Source organism: Heptranchias perlo, chromosome 6 (genome assembly GCF_035084215.1).
Source record: "Heptranchias perlo isolate sHepPer1 chromosome 6, sHepPer1.hap1, whole genome shotgun sequence".
Classification (NCBI taxonomy): domain Eukaryota; kingdom Metazoa; phylum Chordata; class Chondrichthyes; order Hexanchiformes; family Hexanchidae; genus Heptranchias; species Heptranchias perlo.
In genome coordinates this window covers 104,509,120-104,536,591 of record NC_090330.1, presented here as the reverse complement: position 1 = coordinate 104,536,591, position 27,472 = coordinate 104,509,120, and positions in this window count along the sequence as shown.

The following is a 27,472-nucleotide window of genomic DNA, read 5'->3' as shown; positions in this document are numbered from 1 at the left end:
TAGGCTGTTCAACTTTGGGACCATCAGCTAGATGTTATCCCCATCTGATGTCCACTCGCACACATCCTTGCAGCGGGGGGGGGGGGGGGGGGGGGTCACTGGACAAGTGATGAGGATAGGGATGCTGAGGCCAATTTCAATGCACTACACCACTGCTGCGTGACTGAGCACAGCTAGCTGAGCGCAGAACCAGGGAGTGAATAAGGGACCTTCTTGGGACTGTGCGCATTTCCCCACTGAGCCTTCAGGGAGCTCATGCGACACCCTCACGCTTGCTTATTAGACACTTGTCTTGCTCTGTAACATATGAGGCCCCAATAGTATTGGCCTGAGAGCAATTATAGACTAAAACGTGTAAAATATACTCGCTTGTTCCAAGCATCAAAATACTTGTTTTAATGCAAATGCACTGTTGGCAGATGTTACCAGTGTCCTACCCACATGGCCTGCATTCCTTAATATTCCTAGATATCTGTATTCTTCTCACGTCCATAGCACTCCCATGCAGCCTAGTCCCAAATGACTCTCTTCCAACCAACTCCTGATTTATCATTTTCTGGCCTGAATTCTAGAATCTAAAAATGTTGCAGCTGCAGGGAATTCATCCTATACAACAGTGTTTGGTGAATAAGAGGAAGGACTGGAATAGGGATCTCATCATAGCAGCTTTGATTTTAGGATGCTTTGGACTTGATTTTCCAAGCCTATTAAACAGGCAGCAAGTTGTTATGATCTGGAATGCACTGCCTGAAAGAAATGGTGGAAGCAAATTCAATAATAACTTTCAAAATGGAATTGGATAAATACTTGAAGGGAAAAAAATGCAGGGCTACAGGGAAAGGGCAGGGGAATGGGACTAATTGGATAGCTCTTTCAAAAAGCCAGCACAGGCATGATGGGCCGAATGGCCTCCTTCTGTACTGTATTCCTCTATGATTCTATGAAATGATAATGACCCCACAATTGCTGTGATCCGATACTGCATGTTGCAGTGTCACCAGCGTCTTAGTAATGTGCCGTAGCAGCAGCCTGCAATAGGCCAACTCTCGGGATGTGGAACCAACTAGGGAACAGGCTATCCTAGATTGAGTATTGTGCAATGTGAAGGGGTTAATTAATAATCTTGTTGTGTGGGCTCCTTTAGGGAAGAGTGACCATAACATGATAGAATTCTTCATTAAAATGGAAAGTAAAGTAATCCAATCCGAAACTAGGGTCCTAAATCTAAACAAAGGAAACTACGAAGGTATGAGGAGTGAATTGGCTATGATAGATTGGGGAGATTCATTAAAAGGCATGATGGTGGATAGGCAATGGTTAACATTTAAGGAATGAATGCATGGATTGCAACAGTTATACATTCCTTTCTGGCGCAAAAACACTAAAGGAAAAGCAGCCGAACCAGGGCTAACAAAAGAAATTAAGGATAGTATTAGATCCAAAGAGGAGTCATATAAAGTTGTCAGAAAAAGTAGCAAGCCTGAGGATTGGGAGCAGTTCAGAATTCAGCAAAAAAGGACCATGAGATTGATTAAGAGGGGAAAAATAGAGTATGAGAATAAACTTGCAAGGAACATAAAAGCAGACTGTAAAAGCTTCTACAAGTAAGTAAAAAGAAAAAGATTAGTGAAGACAAATGTTGATCCCTTACAGTCAGAAACGGGAGAATTTATAATGGGGAACAAGGAAATGGCAGAGCAATTAAATATATACTTTGGTTCTGTCTTCACGGAAGAGGACACAAATAACTTCCCAGAAATGCTAGGGAACAATGATCCAGTGAGAAGGAGGAATTAAAGGAAATTAGTATTAGTAAAAAAAATAGTGCTGGAGAAATTAATGGGACTGAAAGCCAATAAATCCCCAGGGCCTGATAATCTGCATCCCAGAGTACTAAAAGAGGTAGCCATGGAAATAATGAATGCATTGATTGTCATCTTCCAAAATTCTATAGATTATGGAAGAGTTCCTGCAGATTGAAGGGTGGCAAATGAAACCCCACTATTTAAAAAAGGTGGGAGAGAGAAAACAGGGAACTACAGACCGGTTAGCCTAACATCAGTAGTAGGGAAAATGCTCGAGTCTATTATAAAGGATGTGATAACAGGACACTTAGAAAATATCAAAGGGATTAGACAAAGTCAACATGGATTTATGAAAGGGAAATCATGTTTGACAAACCTACTGGAGTTTTTTGAGGATATAACTGGTAGAATAGATAAGGGAGAACCAGTGGATGTGGTGTATTTGGATTTTCAGAAGGCCTTTGATAAAGTCCCACATAACAGTTTAGTGTGCAAAATTAAAGCACATGGGATTGGGGGTAATATATTGGCATGGATTGAGAATTGGTTGACAGACAGGAAACAGAGAGTAGGAATAAATGGGTCTTTTTCGGGGTGGCAGGCGGTGACTAGTGGGGTACCGCAGGGATCAGTGCTTGGGCCCCAGCTATTCACAATATATATTAAGATTTGGATGAGGGAAACAAATGTAATATTTCCAAGTTTGCTGATGACACTAAACTAGGTGGGATTGTGAATTGTGAGGAGGATGCAAAGAGGCTTCAAGGCGATTTCGACAAGTTGAGTGAGAGGGCAAATACATGGCAGATGCCCATATAATATGGATAAATGTGAAGTTATCCACTTCGGAAGGAAAAACAGAAAGGCAGAGTATTATTTAAATGGTGATGGATTGGGAAATGTTGTACAAAGGGACCTGGGTGTTCTTGTACACCAGTCACTGAAAGCAAACATGCAGGTGCAGCAAGCAGTTAGGAAGGCAACTGGTATGTTGGCCTTCATTGCAAGAGGATTTGAGTACAGGAGCAAGGATGTCTTACTGCATTATACACAGCCTTGGTGAGACCACACCTGGAGTATTGTGTGCAGTTTTGGTCTCCTTATCTAAGAAAGGATATACTTGCCATAGATGGAGTTCACCAGACTGATTCCTGGGATGGCAGGACTCCTGGTATGAGAAGAGATTGGGTCGACTGGGCCTGTATTCACTAGAGTTTAGAAGAATGGGAGGGGATCTCATTGAAACTTATAAAATTCTGACAGGGATAGACAGACTGGATGCAGGGAGGATGTTTCCCCTGGCTGGGGGTTCTAGAATGAGGGGTCACAGTCTCAGGATACGGGGTAGGACATTTAGGACTGAGATGAGGAGAAATTTCTTCACTCAGAGGGTGGTGAACCTGTGGAATTCTCTACCACAGAAGGCTGTGGAGGCCAAGTCACTGAATATATTTAAGAAGGAGATAGATAGATAGATTTCTAGACTCAGAAGACATCAAGGGTATGGGGAGAGAGCGGGAATATAGTATTGAGATAGAGGATCAGCCATGATCATACTGAATGGTGGAGCAGGCTCGAAGGGCCGAATGGCCTACTCCTGCTTCTATTTTCTATGTATCTATGTCAGTGTAAATTGTATATTCATATTCTATTCAGGGAAAATTGTATTTATACAATGAAAATGCTAATGTTTCGACACATTTCTTTTTACTTCAGGAGAAAATTGGAGAGTAGAATGAAGATGCTGAGTTCAATTAACATTATCCTTCCAGTACTTCACCCATGTGTGTACTTAGTTAATAGCAGCAAGCTACTTGACCACGGGGTGCATCACAGCCGAGCTCAATGTTGTCTTCACCTCATATCCACACACATGCACTTTCTAGTAAGGAGTCACAGGATCGGCAGTTACGGGAACTCTGATGGATGTTTCCCTTTCCTAGTCCAAGATGCTAAGGTAAATTGTCCTACTCCTGCTGTATACAGGTCAACTAATTCAGCATAGACTAGGGATGGAACTTGGAATCGTCCCAGCTTAAATGGCCCTAGGCAGTTGTTATCAACTGAGCCATTGCATCATGGTCATATATTTATGTTGTCAATTCCACCCATTGTAAAAATACACTATTATACCTTTAACTTTAGGATAGACACTATATTTTTGACTGTTTACGGGTTAATAATTAACATTCAAAGTGAGCAGTTGGATTTGAAATGCCCTTTCCATTGTTTCCAAGACACATACACAATCTGTCATAATAACCGACTCCTTACAGAATGACAATTTGAAAAAGTATATATATATATATATATTCCCAGCTGCTATTAGTTTGGGATTCAAGCCAATTTTTTGTGTCGTTGAATTATGTATATTAGTTTTTTTTAAATTGTCTCTGCAAAGTTAGTTTAAAAACTGGAAAACACTAGGACTGGTTGCTAACTAAGAAAGGTTCACAGCCACATAGAATCATACAGCACAGAAGGACGGAAAGATCTATCCAATTAATCCCACTCCCCCGCACTCTCCCCATAGCCCTGCAAATTTCTCTTTTTCAAGTATAGATCCAATTCAATATTGAAAGTTACAGTAGAATCAGCTTCCACCACCTTTTCAGGCAGTGCATTCCAGATCATAACAACTCATTGGGTCAAAATAAAATTCTCCTCATCTCCCCCTGGATTTTTTTTGCCAATTACCTTAAATCGGTGTCCTCTGGTTACTGACCCTCTTGCCAGTGGAAACAGTTTATCCAATTATTATTATTGGCATACTATTGGTCTCAAACTTTGGAAATAAACAGTTAAGGAATATTTAAGCAGTTACAACAACTGGCCAACACAAAAGAACAAAAATGATTGTGTTATAATGAATGCAAATGGCACACAGCGGTTTGCCTTCCAGCATTGAACTGTCAGCTGAACTTAAAAAAAGGAGCTCACCTACAAATGTAATAATGAGAAATTGCATTAACATGTGTTAGATAATAATAAAACATTACAATGATCTCCAGTTTAACAGAGAATTATCATGTTAATGTGATCTATATTTGATGACATGTTAACTACAGCTGCTATGTAGACAATAGAACAAGAAGCAATTTCAGGCCCAACTGAAATTAAGTTCCAAATGAAGTGCATTGTATTCTAAACACAAGCACAAAATAAACACTCTGGGCGTGATTTTAGCTCAGAGCCGGGAACCCAGCTTGACAGTAAATATTCGCGTGGGGAATCCGGAAGTCAAATGAGTGCGTCGCAATCTGCGGCCGCCACTCAATTGAAGGTGAGTATTTGTGCTTTCGGGTTTCCCACATGCCAGGCAGCCAGATTGACAGGCCGGCTACTTGTCGGGAGGGAAAGGAGCTGCGAATCGGAGAGGAGGGAGGGAGGGGGAGAGAGATTGTGGGCTGTGGAAGAAATCGGAGGTGGGAGAGATGTGGACGATATCGGGTGGGCCTTGGAGAAGATTGGGGTTCCAGCATGGAGAGGGGGTGGGTGTCCAGCATCGGGGGGCGGTTCCAGCATCGGGTGGGGTCCACCGTGGGGGGTGGGCAGCATCGGAGGGGGTCCACCATAGAGGGATTCCACCATCGGGGTGGGGGGGGTCCACAATGGGTGAGGGGGGAGTTGGCCGTCCACAGGGGTCCTTTCGGCCAGATGAGCTTGTTGGGCCTGGATGAAGCACTCGTGCTCCTCTGGGTCCACAAGCAGTGCAATAAAGGCCTTCAATCACCTCATGGATCCGGCCCTTCCCGCCTGCTTTCACCTGATATGAATCAGAAACGATAGGAGACCCGAACGGTTAAGGTTAAATTTGTTTGACATTTCTAATACACAAAAAATTAAGTACCTCAACTATCACAATGAGGTACATTGCCCCTTTAAGTAACGAACCGCCAGCTTTAAGTAGGGGTGGGACTTACGGGTTTCTGTTGCCTGCACGCATCCAAACGCGCCTGTGTTAAACCTGGAAGTGGCCGCATTGGGGCCGGGATGCGGCCGCGCTCCAGAAATCAACTATTTTTACTGCTCACTTGCCCCCAACCCACCTGTTCCTGCAGGTTAAAATTACCCGCCCGGTTTATCAAACGTGTTAGATAAGGGAGTGATTTTAACCCTACCCACCTGGTGTAAATTGGGCCGGTGAGCATTTAAAATTTCCTGGTTTACTCACCCGCTGAAAAACTATTTAGATTACGTCAACCGCTATTTTCATCCAGGCGTCTGAACAGGCGGCTATGCCGCCCACCCAAAGTCACGGGGCCCTTCTTTAAATATGTAATCGGGGTCTGATGAAGTCATCGGGCCCTGACTGCCATTTTAGCCACGGACTGAGCAGGGAAGCCACCGCGACTTTCTCCCCCAGGTGACAGCCAGTCAGGGCCCGCTGGGGAGAAGAAGAGGCCACAGACAGGTAAGACTGACATTTTCCTTTGTGGGGCCTGGAGGAGCAAGCGTGCTTCTTCGGGCCTCCACAGGGAAAGTTTATTCCTCCCTTGCCCCGCATTCACTCCTCTTTCCTACCTCCCGAAACCCCTTTCCCCACACACTTACCTGAGTGACGACGGGCAACCTAAGGCCGCCTGATCTTCGGAAACTGGGAGACACTTCCCGCTCGTTAGGGAATGGACCAGTGGCATGTTAATGAGTCCTCGTAATTATATTACATGGGCCTGTTTGCTTCTGCAATGGGTGAGACCCACCATTCACCCACCCAAACCTGCCCGGAGTTAAAATCGCAACCACAATGCTGGAGGATGACTATGGCTTTATTGAACTGAAGGCACCAGAAATCAACTATTTTATTTATTTTTTTCAGACTACTGTCTAATATCCCCTTTTGCAGAGGTAATTGGAAGTTGGATTTCTACTGAAATAGAGCTTCCCGTTACCACAATCAATCTCTTAACCAAGAACTCTGATAATTAATCAATATAAACTCCATCCATCTTGCAGTATGGTTATATCTATTAAGCTAATGCGAGTGAGGTAATGTTTCACCTGCACTGGCCAGGTTGCACTTGTTGTACACTGGCCACTCTGGGTTTCCTTCAAAACTCAGTGTGTTGGTGCACAAGTGCAGGCATGCACGCCCTGTGTTATGGTGGAGTGCGGTGGTACTCTGAGTTTTACAGGAAACACCCCATTCCTTGACCACCCATGTCCTTGCCAACCTTATTTGGCTCTCATCTGCTGATCTCTGCATGGTCTTTCATCTCCCTATCTCTGATCTATGTCCAGTGTGGTAGAGGGTGCCTAAGATAGGCGTTAGGCCCCTAATTTACATATGTAAGGGGCCTAACACCTGTTTTAGACGATGCCCAATATCAAACCCACGATCCACTGTGAACCGCAGCATCAGTTGATGTAATGACGCACACAGGCAAGGTAAACCACAATGTCAAGCACAGTCAACTGCCAAAAAGCAAGGAGAAATGGCCAACTGTGAAATACAACAAAGTTGAAAGAAGGGGTATGCTGAAATAAAATGATATACGCTATAGAAAATCTAGAGGGAGTATTTTTAAATGAACTGTATATTGTATGTAGTTATATACTGAAAATAGGAACAGTAGAACAGAATGATAATTGGGTTGCCGACATTATGGTCAATGTTAAGCTCGACACTGGTGCGCAAGCCAATGTCATAACACAGCAGAGAAGTACCACGCAATGCAGCTCGAGGACAAGTCACTCAGGGACATCGCCTATCAAATTGGTATTTTTCACCAAGCACAAAGTAAGACCGAATAGACAAACGAAATTAGCTGTCATCCACTGAGAAAAAAGTATACATTCTGAAATTCCAAGTGGTGAACCTCAACAGTAAAATGATTCTTGGTAAGAAAGCGTGTGTGGAACCAGGCCTAATAAGAAGAAAGATTACACCAATTACCAAGGCCACACCTATAAACATACTCAGTGGTGTGACTGATGATTTTGGTTGCAGGTTGTGAGTATAAAATGAAACAAAATCCAGAAAAGGGTATGAAGGGATACGAAACCAAGGCGGGTAGATGGAGTTAAGATACAGATCAGCCGTTATCTAAATGAATGGCGGAACAGGCTCGAGGGGCTGAATGGCCTACTCCTGTTCCTAATAACCAGCAGTAGTCCATGCACCTCGAACTGTACCACTAGCATTATGTGGTAAAATAAAGAACTGGAAACTGTAGTGAAAGTGAGCATAATTAAAAAGTAATTAGAACCAACACCATGGTTAAACTCTATGGTAGTGATCATGAAGAATAAATCCAATCAGATTTGCCCATGTATCAGTCTGATATCTTGAGGGGACACTACCCTGTACCAACAATTGAAAACATTCTACACAAACTCACTGATGCATGGATCCTCTCTATCATATCCTTGATGTTACGTCAGGATACTGGCAAATAGCTCGTGATGAGGAAAGCAGTTAACTATGCTTAATACCCTATCTGGATAATGGAGGTTCAGATCTATGCCATTTGGAATCCAATGAGTGCAGGAGGTATTTTAGCAAAAGTCTCATGAAGTTCCAGACAAACTTCAGGCAGTCAAGATAATAGTCATTGATATTTTCACATGGAGAGATATACAAGACACACAAGACCAAAAGCTCAAATCACGACTTCAAAGGTCTTAGAGGAATATGCAAGTTACAGTTCCAAAAGTAATGTATTTTGGGCACACAATTATTTATAGCTTGGAACCAGATCCTAAGAAAGTCAAAATTATTCAAAAAATATGAAGTCCCTAAAGATAAACGCAAAGCTTGAGACATCGTAGCTATTTTAAATATCTGATGAAATTTGCTCCAAGAAGCAAGTGAAGGAACCGTTAAATAATCTAATGAAAAAGAATATTGTTTTCAAATAGGTGCTAAGCATACAATAATATTTTTAATAGAAAGAAAGGAAGACTTGCATCTTATAGCATCTTACACGACCTTAGGACGTCCCAAAATGCTTCACAGCCAATTAAGTACTATTAAAGTGCAGTCACTGTGGTAATGTAGCACCCAATTTGTGCACAGCAAGGTCCCACAAACAACAATGTGATATTGAGCAGATAATCTGTTTTTAGAGATGTTGGTTGAGGGATAATAATGGCCAGGATACTGGGGAAAACTCCCCTGCTCTTCTTCAAAATAGTGCCATGGGATCCTTTTACATCCACCCAAGAGAATAGACAGAGCCTTGGTTTAACATCTCATCTTAGAGACGACACCACAGACAGTGCAGCACTCCCTCAGTGCTGTATGGAGTGTCAACCTGGATTATGCGCTCATGTCTATGGAGTGGGACTTGAACCCATGACCTTCTAACTCAGAGGCAAGCCCCGGCTGACGGTAGAGTCGAGCGCGCTACCCACTGAGCTACAGATGGCACCATATTAAATAACGACATAACTGATCTCAGACTCTCCGGGACCAGAGGTATAGTATTTTGACAGAAGAACAGAGGTCACACAACAAATTGATCCACAAAGATGGCTATTATGTCACGCACGCTGACTGAAGCATGGAAGAATTACGCACAAATGGAGGGTGTGGCCTACTATGAATGGGTGCAGAAAATCCCATCTGTGGGGAAAGAGATCACAAACCACTTATGAGCGTCATGAAGAAAAGTATTATCCGCAACACCCATAGAACTGTAGACTTAAAACTCCAAACGTACAACTTGGATGTCCAGCACAAGCTAGGGAAAGGAATCCTAATCGCAGAATCACCATCAACATCCTATCAACCAAAATATGAAGCAAAACAGGAGGAAATATTTGACAATTGGATGAGTAGAAAGAATAAATTGAGGTAAAAAGGAAAGGAATGAAAGCTCGGTCAAAATTGTCTCTGCAACATATTGAATTTAAATTATAATTCAATGCGTTATGCCAGCTGTTATCTTTAGTATTTAGTATTCCACTGTTCAACTTTAGGGACCTCTATTCCATGTTCTTATTCAGCAACTAGGAAGTGCGGCTGCCATTTCCCAGTGTGTAAAATCACTTGGACATTTTATGTAGAAATGTCAGCTCACAGGTCGGAGAAGACAGTAAGTACAACGGTGTAAACTGATTTCACTCATGGCAAGAAATAAGATTTTTTTTTTAATAATGGGATTTAACTGGGAGAGGTATTTGCTCTTGTGAGTCACCTTTGAGAGAGATGTGGCATCAGAGAAAGGAACTTCTCTATCCAAAAAGCCAGCTGGACAACAGAATTAAATGTAAGAATGTTAAGATCAGAAATGAGCCGTTCAAGCTTGTATTGTGTATGATTGAGGGTCAGGCTAGAATGCAGAGGATGTGGGAGGGAGGTGGACACAGAGTTGTTGAACCCCAGTGGAACTTTAAACATGATTAAGAGAGGACAGCTATTGTCAGTAATAGTTAGTGATTCCTTCATTATGACATACATTGAAGGGCATTGGTTTGCTCAGAGAAAATTTACTGAGTTAGGGAAATAATTAGGCACAGGCCTACTTTATTATCAAATGAGACAGGTGCCAGTGACTGACTTTGTTTTTATTTGTTCTGAGCAGCATGTTATCATTGTTTTGAGACGTGAAAAATGACCGTTTTGACTTGCAAAATTGAGTTCATGTTTGAAATCAAGTAGAGTTCGGGAAAATAAAGAAGTTGCATTGGTCTTATGCAGCACCTTGCATGAACTCAGGATGTCCCAAAATGCTTTACAGCCAATGAAGTACTTTTGAAGTGTAGTCACTCTTGTAATGTAGGAAACACAACAGCCAATTTGCACACAGCAAGGTCCCACAAACAGCAATGAGATAATGACCAGATAATCTGTTTTAGTGATGTTGGTTGAGGGCTAAATATTGACCAGGAGGAGAACTCCCCGGCTCTTCTTCAGAATAATGCTGTGGGATCTTTTACATCCATCTGAGAGGGCAGACGGGGCCTCGGCTTAAAGTTTGATCTGAAATACGGCACCTCCTTGAGTACTGCACTCAGGTGTCAGTCCAGATTACATTACATCCAGATTATGTTAGCTGATATTGTTAACGGTCCCCTCTCCTCAGGTATTGTTCCCCTCACCTTCAAATCTGCTGTCATCACCTTCCTCACCAATAAACCCACCCTTGACCCCTCTGTCCTTGCTAACGATCGCCCCATCTCCAATCTCCCTTTCCTCTCCAAAGTCCTTGAACGTGTTGTCGCCTCCCAAATCCGTGCCCATCTTATCCGCAACTGTTTGAATCCTTCCAATCAGTTTTCCACTCCTGCCACAGTACTGAAACGGCCCTCATCAAAGTCACAAATGACATCCTATGTGACTGTCCCTCCTCATCCCCTTGACCTGTCTGCAGCCTTTGACACGGTTGACCACACCATCCTCCTCCAACGTCTCTCCTCCATCCTCCAGCTGGGTGGGACTGCGCTCGCCTGGTTCCATTTTTATCTATCCAGTTGTAGCCGGTGAATCACCTGCAATGGCTTCTCTTCCTGCTCCCGCACCGTTACCTCTGGAGTTCCCCCAAGGATCTATCCTTGGTCCCCTCCTATTTCTCATCTACATGCTATCCCTCAGCGACAACATCCGAAAGCACGTCAGATTCCATATATACGTTGAGGACACCCAGTCACAACCTCTCTCGACCCCTCCGCTGTCTCTCATTTGTCACGCTGCTTGTCTGAGACGGGATGAGCAAAGATTTCCAGCAACTAAATATTGGGAAGACCAAAGCCATTGTCTTTGATCTCCGCCGCAAACTCCGTTCCCTAGCCACCGACTCCATCCCTCTCATTGGCCACTGTCTAAGGCTGAACCAGACCGTTCGCAACCTTGGCATCCTATTTGACCCTGGGACGAGCTTGCAACCATATATCTGTTCCATCACCCAGACCGCCTACTTCCACCTCCGTAACATCAACCGTATCAGCCCCTGCCTCAGCTCATCTGCTGCAGAAACCCTTATCCGTGCCTTTTGTTACCCCTAGACTTGACTATTCCAATGCTCTTCTGGCTGGCCTCTCATCTTCCACCCTCCATAAACTTGAGTGCATCCAAAACTCTGCTGCTTGTATCCTAACTCGCACCAAGTACCGTTCACCCATCACCCTTGAGCTCACTGACCTACATTGGCTCCCGGTCTGGGAATGCCTCGATTTAAAAATTGTCATCCTTGTTTACAAATCCCTCCATGACCTCGCCCCTCCCTCTCTCTGTAACTTCCTCCAGCCCTCTAACTCTCCGAAATCTCTGCACTCCTCCAATTCTTGTCTCTTGCGCATCCCCGATTTTAATCACCCCACGATTGGCGGCCGTGCCTTCAGCTGCCTAGGCCCTAAGCTCTGGAATTCCCTCCCTAAACCTCTCCATCTCTCTCCTTCTTTAAGGCACTCCTTAAAACCTCCCACTTTGATGAAGCTTTTGGTCACCTGTCCTAATATCTCCTTATGTGGTTCAGTATCAAATTTTGTTTGAAAATCACTCCTCTGAAGTGCCCTACAGACGTTTTACTACATCAAAGGCACTATATAAATGCAAGTTGTTGTTGTTGTTGTCGTCAAGTCTCTGGAGTGGGACTTGAACCTACAACCAGAGGTGAGAGTGCTACCCACTGAGCCACGGCTGATACCCTAACAATGCCTCTGGTCAGGATAACCAGAAACCAACTCAGGCGTGCCCTCTGACACTTCCACAATGAATTGGCCGTAGAAAGTGACAATGCTGTCAAAGGCAAAAACGCTGTTGTACCGAAGTCCATGAGACCAGAGATCCTACAGGAAATACATGTGCGGCCCAATGCAAAATAAAGTTCGGCACTTTGTGTTGTGATACCATGTACAAATGGTCAATGTGTGTAGATCACCTAGAACCTTACACATGGGATCTTTGGGCAGTTTTAGCCCTAGATATTAGACTGGAGCCAATTCTCTGGCTGATGTAGTTCTCCCCACTGATTGCCACTTGTCCCCTATTATAACGTCCAATAGCTCTGCTCGCTGCCATTCGAACACGAGAATGAGATAAGTGAGGAGAATGTAAAGTCTGAATATACAAATGAGTATTAGCTCTGCTTGGAGTGTTTGTTATGCACATGGATGCAACATACGTGCGTGTACTTGCTGAAAATTCAAGTTAAAAAGTGAAACAAATAGGAGTTAGGCACCAGTATAAACATGGAAACGTTCTGCTGTCTGTTGATGTCAGTGCAAGTGGGGTGTAACGTGATGGCTGAGGTTAAATTATTCAGTAGCTGGAAAACAGTCTGTGAATTTGCATGCGACTAGGCGACTTCAAAGTAGACATTTTCTGTTGTGGGAGTCCTCTAACGGGGATGGTATAAAATCATCTAATTGGCCTTTAGGGATCAGTAGCCATGTGTTTGACCTCAGGTAACACTGCTTCACTTTGTTGTATGTTTTGTTCTTTGATATACTTAATACCACGAATGACAGTTCATGAGGGATCGTTCTGTTCTTGGTGAGTGCGACATGAATCGGGAAAGAACAAAGAAACTGTGGAAGGTCTGGGGATACAAGAAATTATCTACACAACCTTATCTGTGACCTTACTGATTAACTGATATTGTCATCTTGTTTAGGGATTAATTAGGCATTAGGGTTTATACTTTTGATCTTGTTGCACTGGACCTTTTCACACTGCTTTTGTACTATAAATGTAGCAGAAACCTCAGTATAGACTCTGTTGATTCCACCAAGTTTGACCAAAGACAAATTGGAGTTAACACTAGACCACCAACACCAGGAGCTACAACAGTACTCTAGAATCCAATGCAGGCCTTGATGTCACACAACCATGTTGCATACCGAAGCTGTGCTGTCTGAACTTGTCCGATAGTTTGAGACCAGTATTACATAGAATTACATGGAATTTATAGCACAGAAATAGGCCATTCGGCCCAACTGGTCTATGCCATTGTTTATCCTCCACAAGAGCCTCCCCCCACCTTACTTCAAATAACCCTATCAGCATATCCTTCTATTCCTTTCTCCCTCATGTACTTATCTGGCTTCCCATTAAATGCGTCTATGCCATTCACCTCAACTATTCCATGTGGTAGCAAGTTCCACAATCTAACCACTCTCTGGGAACAGAAGTTAAAGTAGAGGATGTGCTGGTAGGTACTCTGTCTATGCACAATTTTTAAATGTATCCTAGAGTGCATTGTAGCATATTTTATCCTCACTCTCAGACGTATTTTGCTTAATGCTCTAAACTGTGTTAAATACAGAAAAAAATGAAATGTTTCTTCCCTTTCCCTTTCTCACAGTTGTTATTTGTTAATTGTCTGGCTGTTGCCGTCAACAACAACAACAACAACTTGCATTTATATAGTGCCTTTAACATAGTAAAATATCCCAAGGCGCTTCACAGGAGCGATTATCAAACAAAATGTGACACCGAACCATATAAGGAGATATTAGAACAGGTGACCAAATGCTTGGTCAAAGAGGAAGGTTTTAAGGAGCGTCTTAAAGGAGGAGAGAGAGGTAGAGAAGCTATTTAAGGAGATGTTTAGGGAGGGAATTCCCGAAAATAGGGTCTCGGCAGCTGAAGGCACAGCCGCAAATGGTGAAGTGATGAAAATCGGGGATGCGCAAGATATACTTTAGACATTGTAGTTCCACAGGAGCAGGCATGCATCTCACTCTTCTCTGCAAAATTTGTCAACAGGAACCGTAGATCATCAGTGGCCAAGGATTAAATGAAATTCTCTGGGACAGAAGCAAGACCTAAGCACTGGACCTCAGAGAGGAAGTCCAACCTAAGTGTGAAAAACTTCTTGGAGGCATTCTAGCTTTAAATTATTCATTTGATGGGTAAGTGATTTATTTTAAGGGTTCTGTAATTTTCAATATCTGGTTTCAGTTCTAAATGTTATTTTTAGCTAATATATATTAACCTGAGTGAAGAAAGAAAATGGTGGCCAAAAGCAGTTTGAAAAAATTATTTAACGGATTTGATTGATATATTGTAAGTTCTTGATTGGCAGTTTTGAAAAAAACTTTGAGAGGTTTGTTTGGTTGGGTTTGTGAGACTTCCTTTCTCATGATTGGTAACGGTTCTTTGTCGGGTATTTGAGAAAATCAGCATGATTAACTAACTGGGTTATGTGGAGAGACTGGAAAAGCTGGGGTTATTCTCCTTAGAACAGAGAAGGTGAAGGGGAGATTTAATGGAGGTGATCAAAATCATGAAGGGTTTTGAAGGAGTAAATAAAGAGGAACTGCTTCCAGTGGCAGAAGGGTCGGTAACCAGAGGTTACACAGATTTAAGGAAATTGGCAAAAGAACCAGCGGGGAGATGTGGAGAATTTTTCATACCCAGCGAGTTGTAATGATCTGGAATGCACTGCCTGAAAGCGGTGGAAGCAGATTCAATAGTAACTTTCAAAAGGAAATTGGATAAATGCTTGAAAAGGAAAAAAAATGCAGGGCCATGGGGAAAGGGCAAGGGGGGTGTGACTAATTGGATAGATCTTTCAAAGAACCAGCACAGGCACGATGGGCCGAATAGCCTCCTTCTGTGCTGTATCATTCTATGATTCTATAAACAAATATTAGTTCTTTAAGCTGATTATAAAGTGTGACGGAGGTTTTTTTTTTGTTCCCAACACATTCTCTGTGTGATCTAGATATTTGCATGAGATACATTTTGTATGATGCATACCGAAATCAAGATTTTCAGTCTTGTAAGTATTTCATATAAAATAATCATGTTAAAATTTCTTTATACTGAGGGTTGTTACATTGTGGGATTCTGTTACAAACCTTTGTTGAAACAGAGACCATAAAATCTTTCAAACTTGCTTCAAAAAGAGGAATATTAAAGGGGGTGACAAACCAGCAGGAGAATGGGATAAGACGACAACTACAGCAATACGCATTTATTTAACGCGATTAACATAGAAAAATATCCCAAGGCGCATTTTAAATTTGAGGCACTGGGTTACCAAGAGCCAATGTAGACCAGTGAATATAAGGGTGATGGGCAAGCATGAAAGGATATAAGCAGAAATGTGGCTCCTCTGGACAAAACACCTGCACAGACTTGATGGGCCCATTTATGTGCTGTAACATTGGGAATCCGCAATTGGATCCAACTGCTCTACACAAACATCAGTAGCGCAGTTTCAATCAACGGGTGGGAATCAGAAAGCTTTCCGATCAAATCTGGAGTCAGGCAGGGCTGTCCTCTCTCCTCCGTCTTGTTCGTGTGTTGCATCGAACCCTTTGCCGAGTCCATCAGGAGGGATGCGGGCATAAGAGGGGTGACGATCCCAGGCAGCGGAGGCACTCAGGTCAAGGCCTCCCTGTACATGGATGACGTCGCCGTTTTTTGCTCGGATCAGCTGTCGGTCCGCAGATTGATGAGCATCTGCAACCAGTTCGAACTGGCCTCGGGGGCCAGGGTAAATCGTAGCAAGAGCGAGGCCATGTTCTTTGGGAACTGGACCGACCGATCCTTTGTCCCCTTCACCGTCAGGTCGAATTACCTGAAGGTGCTGGGGATCTGGTTCGGGGGGGCCGGGGCGTGCACCAAAAACTGGGAGGAGCGTATCTCCAAGGTTAAGCAGAAACTGGGACTGTGGGATCAACGATCCCTCTCGATCGTGGGCAAGAACCTGGTCATCAGGTGCGAGGTGCTCTCGGTGTTGCTGTACGTGGCGCAGGTCTGGCCCATACCTCGCTCCTGCGCCGCGACAGTCACCCGAGCCATCTTCCACTTTGTCTGGAGATCAAAAATGGACCGTGTCCGCAGGGTCACGATGTACAAATCTCCAGAGAAAGGGGGAAAAGGCGTGCCCAACGTGGCCCTCATCCTGATGGCCACCTTTGTGTGCGGCTGCATCAAGCTGTGCATAGACCCTCGGTACGCAAACACAAAGTGTCACTACGTGCTGAGGTTCTACCTGTCCCCGGTGTTGAGAAGGATGGGCCTGGCCACGCTGCCACGGAACGCTCCGTGCAGTTGGACCGTTCCGCCCCACCTGTCCTTCGTGGAAAGGTTTGTGCAGGAAAACACCTTTGACCACAAGGCGATCAGCAAGTGGTCCGCACGTAACGTCCTCGAGACCCTGCGGGAAAAGGAGATGGTGGATCCTGTCGGTTGGTTCCCCGAGCAGACTGTCAATGTCATTTGGCAGAACGCCTCATCGCCAGAGCTCTCAAACAAGCACCAAGACCTTGCTTGGCTGGTGGTGAGAAGGGCCCTTCCCGTCAGATCCTTCATGCACTCCAGGGCTCTCAGCGCCACCGCGCGCTGTCCCAGAGGAGGCTGCGGTGGAGACGAGACCGTCACCCATCTCCTTATGGAATGTGCCTTTGCAAAGAAGGTCTGGAGAGAGATGCAGTGGTATCTGTCCAGGTTCGTCCCGAGCAGTTCCGTAACACAGGTTTCTGTGCTCTACGGGCTGTTCCCGGGGACGCACACTGAGACGGACATCGGCTGTTGCTGGAAGACCATCAACTCGGTGAAAGACGCCCTTTGGTCTGCCCGAAACTTGCTGGTCTTCCAGTACAAGGAGCTGTCCTCGACCGAGTGTTGCAGACTGGCACATTCCAAGGTCCAGGACTACGTGCTGAGGGATGCACTGAGGATGGGTGCGGCCGCCGCAAAGGCTCTGTGGGGAAAGGCAACCGTTTAGAGCCTTCCCGCCATTGTAAACCGAGGGGCTGCAATCAGGGAAAAACCCCCTCGGGCAGAATGTAAAATTCAAATTGCTGTAATGTACCTGTAATGAATCTGAAATGGACCAGAAATGAATCTGTAAGCAATAATCCGTGTTGAGTATGATGCAATGAGACACCCTAGAGTGTCATGAACTGCAATGATGTCCAATGTGTTCATTGTACTGCACTTAACGTAACCTGCAAATTGTTTAATCTGTAAAGTGTACGTTTGGAAAGTGATATGACAACTGTATTGTATGTACTGCTGCAAATTTTATGAATAAAGTATATTTTTTGAAAAAAAAAACATTGTATAATTCTATAAGTGAGTTGGCTCTAAACCTAGGTCTGAAATCATTATTTTGCCAAAGTTCCACTGCCATTATTTTCCCTAATGTCTTCCTGACTGTTCTGCACAGTATCCAAAGAAGGGAGATATTACATTACAGATTGCACATCATAAATTGCAATCGTCTGTACCACTTCTCATCACAAAATTGCAGGATTTGGTATATGTAATTCGCCACATGGTTTAATTGTAACAAAAATGTATAAATAAAAATCTCACTTAGAGGTGTGTGTACAAGAGCTGTCTATCGGTGTTGCCATTTTTCTCATTCCTTATCTGGAAACTCCCCATTTTCTGTTCTGAAGGGTTGTGATGCAGGGCAGAGATGAACTAACTATTTCAAAACGTTTTAACGTCATCATATCTTGTCTCAAAATGATTGCACATTACATTACATTGCAAGTTTTATGAGGTGACCAGCCTCAATTATGTAAGAGAAAAAACAAACAAATGAACTAGAAATTACAAATTTGGTTGCCAACAAATAATGCTGTGCATTGTGGCACCAAGACATAGAGTGGGAGGACACAGCTTCTATCTCCCTGCTCTGTTCGGCTTTCAATCTGAGCTGAGCCATTCTGTGCAGAGTGACTGAGCAGAGGCATGTTCTCCTGTGGGAGGAGGACTCATTCACTGGACCAGAACCTCGCACTCCCTGGCTGCCAGGAAAAGAATGTCAGGGGCAATGGACTGCAACAGCCCGTTCACCTGACTTGTGGGAGGCACCATTAAAAAGTCTTAGAAAAACCAATGCAGATAATCAGGACAGGAGGTACCTAACAAAAAAAGGGGGATAAAACCCTAAGGGCTCATGCACTTCATCGAAGGGCACAATCACTCAGGGGGAGAAAGAAACACACAAAAGAACCCTTCACAAGGAGACTTGGTTTACTCTCAAGCTTTCAGCATGGTGTTAGTTATGCTCTAACTTATCAACCAGTCTGTGATCCTGGGCTCTACCCACCTTTCCCCACCACATTCCTGGGCCATGGGAGCTTTCTCCTCCTTGGCAGATTTGCCATGCTTCCCTCCCCCTCTGCTATTCTGTTGTAAACATTTACACCTCGTCTAGACCCATCTTTGTTTCTTTACTTGTCTCATTGCCACCCCCCTTTTTGCCTTGCACCATCGTCCCTTTTGTCACTTAATCTCTCCTGCCCTCCATCCTATCATAGACCTTCCCCTTTGATCTAATGAAAGGTCCTTACCCTGAAACGTTAACTTTGTTTCTCTCTCCACAAATGCTGCCTGACCTCCCGAGCGTTTCCAGCATTTTCTGTTTTTTATTTCTGATCTTCAGAAATGTGTTCAATATTTTAAAGTAGTATTTTTGTCTGGTAAAGGAACAAGCTAAACAATGGGCCAAGATCAGAGGCTGTGAGGTTAACAGTTTCAGTCACTCAATAATATCATGTCCTTGACCGCACCATCCTCCTCCAATGCCTCTCCTCCGTTGTCCAGCTGAGTGGGACTGCTCCCGCCTGGTTCCATTTTTATCTATCCAGTCATAGCCAGAGAATCCTCTGCAATGGCTTCTAATCCGGCTCCTGCACTGTTACCTCTGGAGTCCCCCAAGGATCTATCCTTGGCCTCCTCCTATTTCTCACCTACATGTTGCCCCTCGACAACATCTTCCGAAAACACAACATCTGTTTCCACATGTACGCTGACGACACCCAGCTCTTCCTCACAACCACCTTTCTCGACTCCTCCACTGCCTATGATTTGTCACAGTGCTTGTCCGACATCATGAGCAGAACTTTCCTCCAATTAAATATTGAGAAGACCGAAGCCATTGTCTTCGTCCCCCACCACAAACTCTGTTCCCTCGCCACCGACTCCATCCCTCTCCCTGGCCACTGTCTCAGGTTGAGCCAGACTGTTTGCAACCTTGGTGTCCTATTTAACCCTGGGGTGAGCTTCCGACCCCATATTCTCTTCATTACTAACACCAGCTACTTCCACCACCATAATTTTGCCTGTTTCCAGCCCTGCCTCAGCCCACCTGCTCTGAAACCCTCATCCATGCCTTTGTTAACTCCAGATTTGACTATTCCAATGCTCTCCTGGCCGACCTCCCATCTACTACCCTCCGTAAACTCGAGCGCATCCAAGACTCTGCTGCCCGTATCCTAACTTGCACCAAGTCCCATTCAACCATCACCCCAGTGCTCGCTGACCTACATTGGCTCCCAGTCCAGCAAAGCCTCGATTTTAAAATTCTCATCCTTGTTTTCAGATCCCTCCATGGCCTCGTCCCTCCCTATCTCTGTAACTTCCTCCAGCCCTACAACTCTCCGAGATCTCTGCACTCCTCCAATTCTGGCCTCTTGCGCATCGGCTGTGCCTTTGGGTGTCCAGGCCCTAAGCTCTGAAATTTCCTCCCTAAACCTCTCCGCCTCTCTACGTCTCTCTCCTCCTTTAAGGCACTCTTTAAATCCTATCTCTTTGACCAAGCTTTTGGTTACCTGTCATAATATGTCCTTATGTGGTTCGGTGTCAAATTTTGTCTGATAACGTTCCAGTGAAGTGCCTTGGGACGTTTTACTATGTTAAATAAATATAAATGTCAGTTGTTGTTATTGGTCCCTACAGATTTTAAAACTTTAATTACAAATTACAAGAGCAATAAACAAACCACATTGAAAAAGATTCTGGCCTGGAATTTGTTGCAACAGTGTTACTGGCGATGATCGCCATAAATAGGACTGTTGTTCGCCTCGATCTTCCAGAGCCGATCCAAAGCCAACATCTGCTGGGAAACTCGTTATCATACACTACAGTGATTGTGATCGTAGTGGCAAGCCGAGGGGCTTCGAAGCAGTGCTGCCCCTCAGAAACGGCCAGCTGTATTCACAGGTCAGGCTCATTTGGAGGCGACGACTCTCTCGCTCAATGGGGATCCAATAAAACGGAAGGAAATAGCAGACCTTTAAAATTAACACATACCAAACTGCCTTGTATATTCTTGAAAAGTACCTTTCCAGTTCTTTTCAGAATGTTGTTGATAATTCATAAATCCACAATGATCATGGTCAGATCACAAGTGTAATTAGAAATTAACTGTTCCTTTCTGTTCTTTGTTCAGCATCTCGAATGTTAAATCCGAGATTAATTATGAAACCTGAGTAGTGATTACCAGGAAAGCCCACTGCTTGTAATGACTCGGTTGGTCAGCGTCTGAATAAAGTCATTTATCATTTATGAAAATAGCCCACGGAGAGTGTATAATTGTTGTGCTTTCAGACTACGTAGACACTATAGTGCCATTGAAAGAACTGCACAATGTTGATTTGGCTTCATCGTCCCAGTAGTAACAGATTCATTGAGCCCGACTCTCCGCCACCTTTCTGAAACAGCTTTCCCACAAGTGGCAATAAAACTGGCCTAAATGTGGCAAATTGGCCTTCACCGCTGTTTCCAAGGGAGGGGGTGGAGCTCGCATTACGATCCTTTCCAGGCTTCAGCGATGGTTCCGGAGGATCGACGCTAGTAACCCTGCAAATTATGGCATTCACCAACGCCATCATTTCCTGGGGCTTTAGTGGCTTTAGTAATGGCATTCTCCGTTATTTTGCCGTTACTATGGCACTACGGCCTAGCAAATTTCTGGCCATAGTTACAGTACGCTCCCTATTGTGCGCCATCAAAATCATACTTCAGCGCAGAATATGACAACCATTGCAGAATGGGTTGTTCCTAATTCGTTCGGGAACTAAAGATAGCCAAAGACTGTGATATTTCAACGTGGAGCATATGTTGATTTTAACTGCTGTGATCAACTATTCAATCAAATTATGAGGAAAACATGTAACAAGTTTACCACATTAATCTTCCACAGAGAACACAGTGTACAAAATGGTTTAAAATGTATAAGGGTTGAAAATGTGTGAGTCCTAGGAGCACAGCACTGTCAGAATTCTGGCAGGAGGCCATAAATCCATCAGGCTTTCACTCCATTAATCACCTTCAGGAATTGTGCTCCAGGGAAGTGAGTATTACTCCCAGGCCAATTGCATTGTTCCAGCAATCTGGGGTGTTTCTGGGGATGTTCCCGGTCTCATGGAATCATAGAACACAAAAGGAGGCCTTTCGGCCCATCATGCCTGTGTCGGCTCTTTGAAAGAGCTATCCAATTAGTTCCACTCCCCCGCTCTTTCTCCAAAGCCCTGCAAATCTTTCCTTTTCAAGTATATATCCAATTCCCTTTTGAAGGTTACTATTGAATCTGCTTCCACCACCTTTTCTGACCGTGCATTCCAGATCATAACAACTCGCTGCATGAAAACAATTCTCCTCATCTTCCCCTGGTTCTTTTGCCAATTACCTTAAATCCGTGCCCTCTGGTTACCAACCCTCCTGCCAGTGGAAACAGTTTATCCTTATTTATTCTATCAAAACCCTTCAACATTTTGAACACCTTTATTAAATATTCCCTTAACCGTCTCTTCTCTAAGGAGAACAATCCCAGCTTCTCCACGTAACTGAATTCCCTCATCCCTGGTACCATTCTAGTAAATCTCCTTTGAACCCTGTCCAAGGCCTTGACTTCCTTCCTAAAGTGTGGTGCCCAGAATTGGACACAATACTCCAGCTAAGGCCTAACCACTGATTTATAAAGGTTTACAACCTGGAAACTTTGAGGAATGTATCGCTGATAGGCCCAGCTGAACCCATATCTGCTGAGAGCAGGCATGGGTCTCATTGTGGGTCTAGTGAACGTCCCAGCGAAGAAGAAGCAAATAGTAACCTACCTTGATTAACGTTTCCAAGTTGCCTCCTCTGTTCCTCTGAGGGGAACCATAAAAAATTATGCTGATTTGCCTCAGGATCAGCCCTCTCAGGAGGGCAGGTGCCCCTTTGGCATACTGTGGGCATGGGCGCCTGGCCCCGATTGTGTACTTGAACTCCCTCCCATCTCCAGGATTGGGAGGGTCAACAGCAGTTGAAAATGGATGGGTAGAAATCCTGGCCTGCTGCTTCCCTGCCAGCTCAAACAGAATTCACAGGCTATAATATCTGGAAGTCCTGGACCTTCCTACGCAAAATGCAAGTTTGGATATTGTGAGCCAGTTTCAATGAAAGTTCCAAGTATATTTTTTGGGGTTCATTGAAGGGTAGGAGCAGTATTTGCAGTTTGAAAATGTTCTGATTGTTTCCTGTGTAGAAAGTGTGGTGGACCATCAATTAACTATTCTATGGAGTGGCAGGATATTTGCTGTCACAATTTTCCACGTAGTGAATTCCTTAAACAAATCAGGAATGGGCATTGGAAGAAATGTTAAGCAGAATCCAGGCACATGCCCACAGAAAGGGAGGGTAAGTCAACACCTGATATAACCCAGTTACACTCAAATCACCTGGGAACAAGTTACAGAACATGTATCCCACTTGAGTCCTTTTTTATTTAAGAACAAAGTCTGTGCCCTTCCTAACCGGAGTTTGATCATTTCCGTGCTCATGTTTATTAAGGTACCGTGTTGACTTTAAGCAACGGAATCCCTTTTTGACAGCAATCATTTCAAACTGCAAATATATCCATTGCACATCCTCCCTGATCACAAAGATTAAGGCCCAGACAAATGTTGTACTCGATCACAGTTATTTACTCAAGTTCTTGTGTCTCGCATTATATCTCCCTTCCATCAAATCTCATAGGGGGATTATTCTCTGCAAAGAAAACTTAATTGCAAATGAAAGATAAAAAGTGACATTGTTATAGAGTGAGGTGCAAACAATCGATTGTTAAAACCTTGCCATGTAGCCCTGCATGTGGTCGCAGGCATTAGTCCTGTCCTGTATCGATCAGCTACTACTTTATTGTTTGCCTGCCGTGTCCTGCCAACTAATCTCATTTTATTTAATTTTGTGATGTGGAATTCTTATTATCGCTCGGCCAATTTTCCCTGGGACCTATTAGATCTCACTTTGCTGTGCAAACGGGCTTTAGAAATTAAGCTTATCGAAGCTCTTTTCAGTGCAAAACAAATCTTTTTTCTGTCGCTGGCAGCTTGTGCGTGTCAAGTGGCTTTGCATGCAGATAAGGGTGTCGTTGAAACAGCAAGTGCCATCAATCATCATGACTTTTGATGCACACCATTTCACCTCTACCTGCTTCGGTCGAGGATCGGCGAGACATTTCCAATCGCGCTGATCGCCCTCAAGTAAGACAAATCCTTTCCATCCAGCCCACCTCGGCAATCTGGCTACACAAAGCAGGGGCCAGGGTACCACTGAGGTAGCAGGAGTGCTATTTTTTTTTCTCCTCCCATTCCGCCCCATTGCTCTGTGAAAACCCCAAAGGGGTGCGTTATGAAAAGCTCTTCACATGAATGATCAGTGTGTTGCTCTTTAAAAAGAATATACGCTGAGGAATGCCTGAGATCGGCGCGGTTTGTCAACAGTAATTTGCTGATGTTGCAGATTCAGGAGAATTTACCAGATGGACCCTGCTATGCAGTTTTCTCTCATGACAGGGTAGCATCAGGGCAGGTACAGCCTTAATATTTTCATTAAAGGTAAATGGACTAAATCACAGCAGTGGGTACGAAATCTTGATAAAAGCACCGTGACAAAGGGAATGATCCGAATAGCAGGAAGGCTGTAACAATTAGCTGACAGTTTCACTAATAAAAGAAGCATTTAATTAATCCACTACACTACACATTCCCAATGATTGAATTATGATACTAATGGGCACTCTTCACAGCTAGAACTGTAATATTCAGCAAGGCTGATTCTCATTTTGTACTCTGTTTTTGAACACGCACAGTAGAAATGGAACCCTCCCACTGACTACAGAAAGAATTTTAATTTTCTTCCCCTCTGCCCTCCCTCGCCCGCAATGTTGAACTTTTTTCTAATCAGTAAACTTTTTCACTCTTATTCCAGTCAGCAGGCTGGAGGGAGGAGCTGAACAGTGAACTCCACAGATCACGTTCGAACCTGGAATGAGGTGGTTCTTACCTGACCAAAGATGGATTCAGGAGAACTGAACTACCAGCAGGCCGACAGGAGACTAAGTGACGGCACCCATCAAGCATGTCACTGTCTGCTGAGGCAAAAAATGTCAGCGTTGCAGTAGCTGCTTATACTTCATGGCTTTCCGCTCGTTATATCAGCGCAATCCAAACAGAATCGACTGAACCAGAACAAACGATCGGGGAAATTTCAACATAAGTGAGTTACGCCCAAAGGCGCTTATGTTCGTGTTTTCTGCGATTTTTTTTACGCTGGTTCGAGATTCAATTTGCCCGAATTAGGTTCTGCCCACAAAAAATGGCCGCACCTCAGGAAGGCTTCAAATTGAGCTCATTTTCTTAGGTTCACAGGCACTCGTAGTAAGTTTTTTCATATCAAAAAAACATTTAATTTACTAAGAAACTGACTGTACACCGGTTCAGTATTGTGCTTTTAAGTCATTTTCAGTGATTTTAAATCAGGGTTACTCACAGGTGGAGGACTGGACGCCCTCATTAAAAATGCTTATTTTTGTCGATAAACGTATTTTCAGCTGTATTAATAATATTGCATGAGGTTACCACTCTTAGATACATCCAGGAATACTTGTTATTGGAAATAAAAAGAAAAGAAAAGATTCCGTTCTATTACGCTGCCCGATTGCGCTGGTTCTTGGAAGATTTTATGTTTGTGATTGTGCAAATGAATTTTAGCGGAAACCCGTACTGTAACCTAACAGTGCAGTTTCAAACACAATTACGCCCAAAGCGGAAACTCTGCTGCCGTGTCTTTAGTATAAAAAATGGCTGTGATGTTGCTTTATCTTCAGGGACTTTTGGATTGGCACCTCTGGGCTCCAAAGCAAATCGCAAATTAACAATACAACTCAATTTTAATAAAAAATGAATATTTTTTTGTCAATTTTCAGATTAAAATGATATAGAATCATATGGCTTGTTTTTAACTCCACCCACCCACTGCTCCTGACTGGAGGAAACCAGGCTTGTCAGGGGTGGGGGGCGCAGTTAAAATGGAACAGGAGACTTACCCCCTCCGTTTCCGCCCTGATCTGGCTGATTGCAATTTTAAATCACAGACAGCAAGGACACCTGCCCCCAGGCTGGCAGGGTCCTCTTTAAATATGTAAACCGGGCTCCCACAACGTTATCAGGGCTCGATCTGACATTTTAACCTGAGGTCTGAGCGGGGGGAGCAGTGACCGCTTGCCCGACAGGTTAGACCTTCCGGGGACAGATGACAGGGCCAGAAGAGGGCCCATCAGATAGTTTTTATATTTGATATTACTTTCCTCGTGGACCAAGAGAACCAAGAATGAACCAGGAACAAGGAAATCTTGGGCCTCCCCTGATCTGTGGCTTCCTCCCCAGACTAGGATTCCCCTCCCAGAGCACTCACCTCGTGCAGGTGACCATACCCCTGGCTCCCCCAGCGACGGAATCTGCCGGCCGATATTAATGGTTTGAAGTCAAGAGAAAAGAAAATCAGGCCCGGTGTATAACAGGCCAGCAGCTCGCTATCGCCAATTGTACGCTACCGACTGAGAACAATTTTGCTTCCTAAAGTTTCGAATGTAAAGTTTCACTTGTCACACAAACACCTTTATTCTGCACGGTATGTCACGTCACTGCAACAACTCATCACGTTACAGAGCTAAGGGGCTGTCCGCAACTTGTAAGTTGATGTCAATTTAAAACATCAGAACAGATATCTTTACTCAACCAGTAGTAAATGTTTGGAATAATCTACCAAGCATATAATAGAAGCAAAAATACACGAGTTATTCAAAAAAGAATTAGACGGCATAATGTGGGAGTTAATGTGATGGATGGTTGAGCTTCAGTGGTCAGATTAGCCATTTCTCATCCTTGACTTCACTTATATCAGGCTGAGGAAACATAAAGCTTATCACAGATGTGGGCCTGGAGAGAGCGTGGCCGGGGAGCGGGGAGCACTTCCGGACGGGAACTCCGGAAGTATGGGTTTCCCGGTCGTCCTGACCACTTTGACGTCAGGAGTTCCTTTAAATTTTTTCAACAGGTTCCCTGCGCGACAGGCAGATTGACAGGCTGGCTGCCTGTTGGGCGGGAAAGCAGCCGGGGAGTGGATGCCAAGTAAGCCTGACGTCGGAGCGGGGGTTGGGGGGGGGGGAGGGGGGGTGTTCGGAGACATGGGGGGCGGGGGGCCGTGTGTAGATCTCAGGGGAGTCGGACATGGGGGTGGTCTGACATGTCGGGGACGCGGCCGATGGCGGCAGGTGAGTTTGTTGGGCCTGGAGGAAACCACTCCTACTCCCCCTGGCCCACAAGCAGTGCAATAAAGGCTCTTACCTGTTGATCCGGGCCTTCTCCCCTCCTGTCACATGGCGAGAATCAGCAGGCCTGAGAATCCCGGCCCGCCCTGGAGTTAAAAATAAAAAAATCTATTAAAATGGAGGCCCGCGGCCTCCTTAAAATATTTTACTGATCGACCCGCCTCCTGGGAGCGGATTGGTTGCCCACCACTCGTCCCGCCTCCGTTAAAACCGGAAGTGGGTGGGTTGGAGACCGGCTGGGGTCGGGTTTTACATTTTTACAATTTTTACTTGCCACACTCCCCCAATACACCCCCCCGCCCCCGGGGGTGAAATTTACCCCCCGCGGTACCTGAATTCCAGAGTCAGACTGCCCTGGGGCTCTATTTTTGGGGG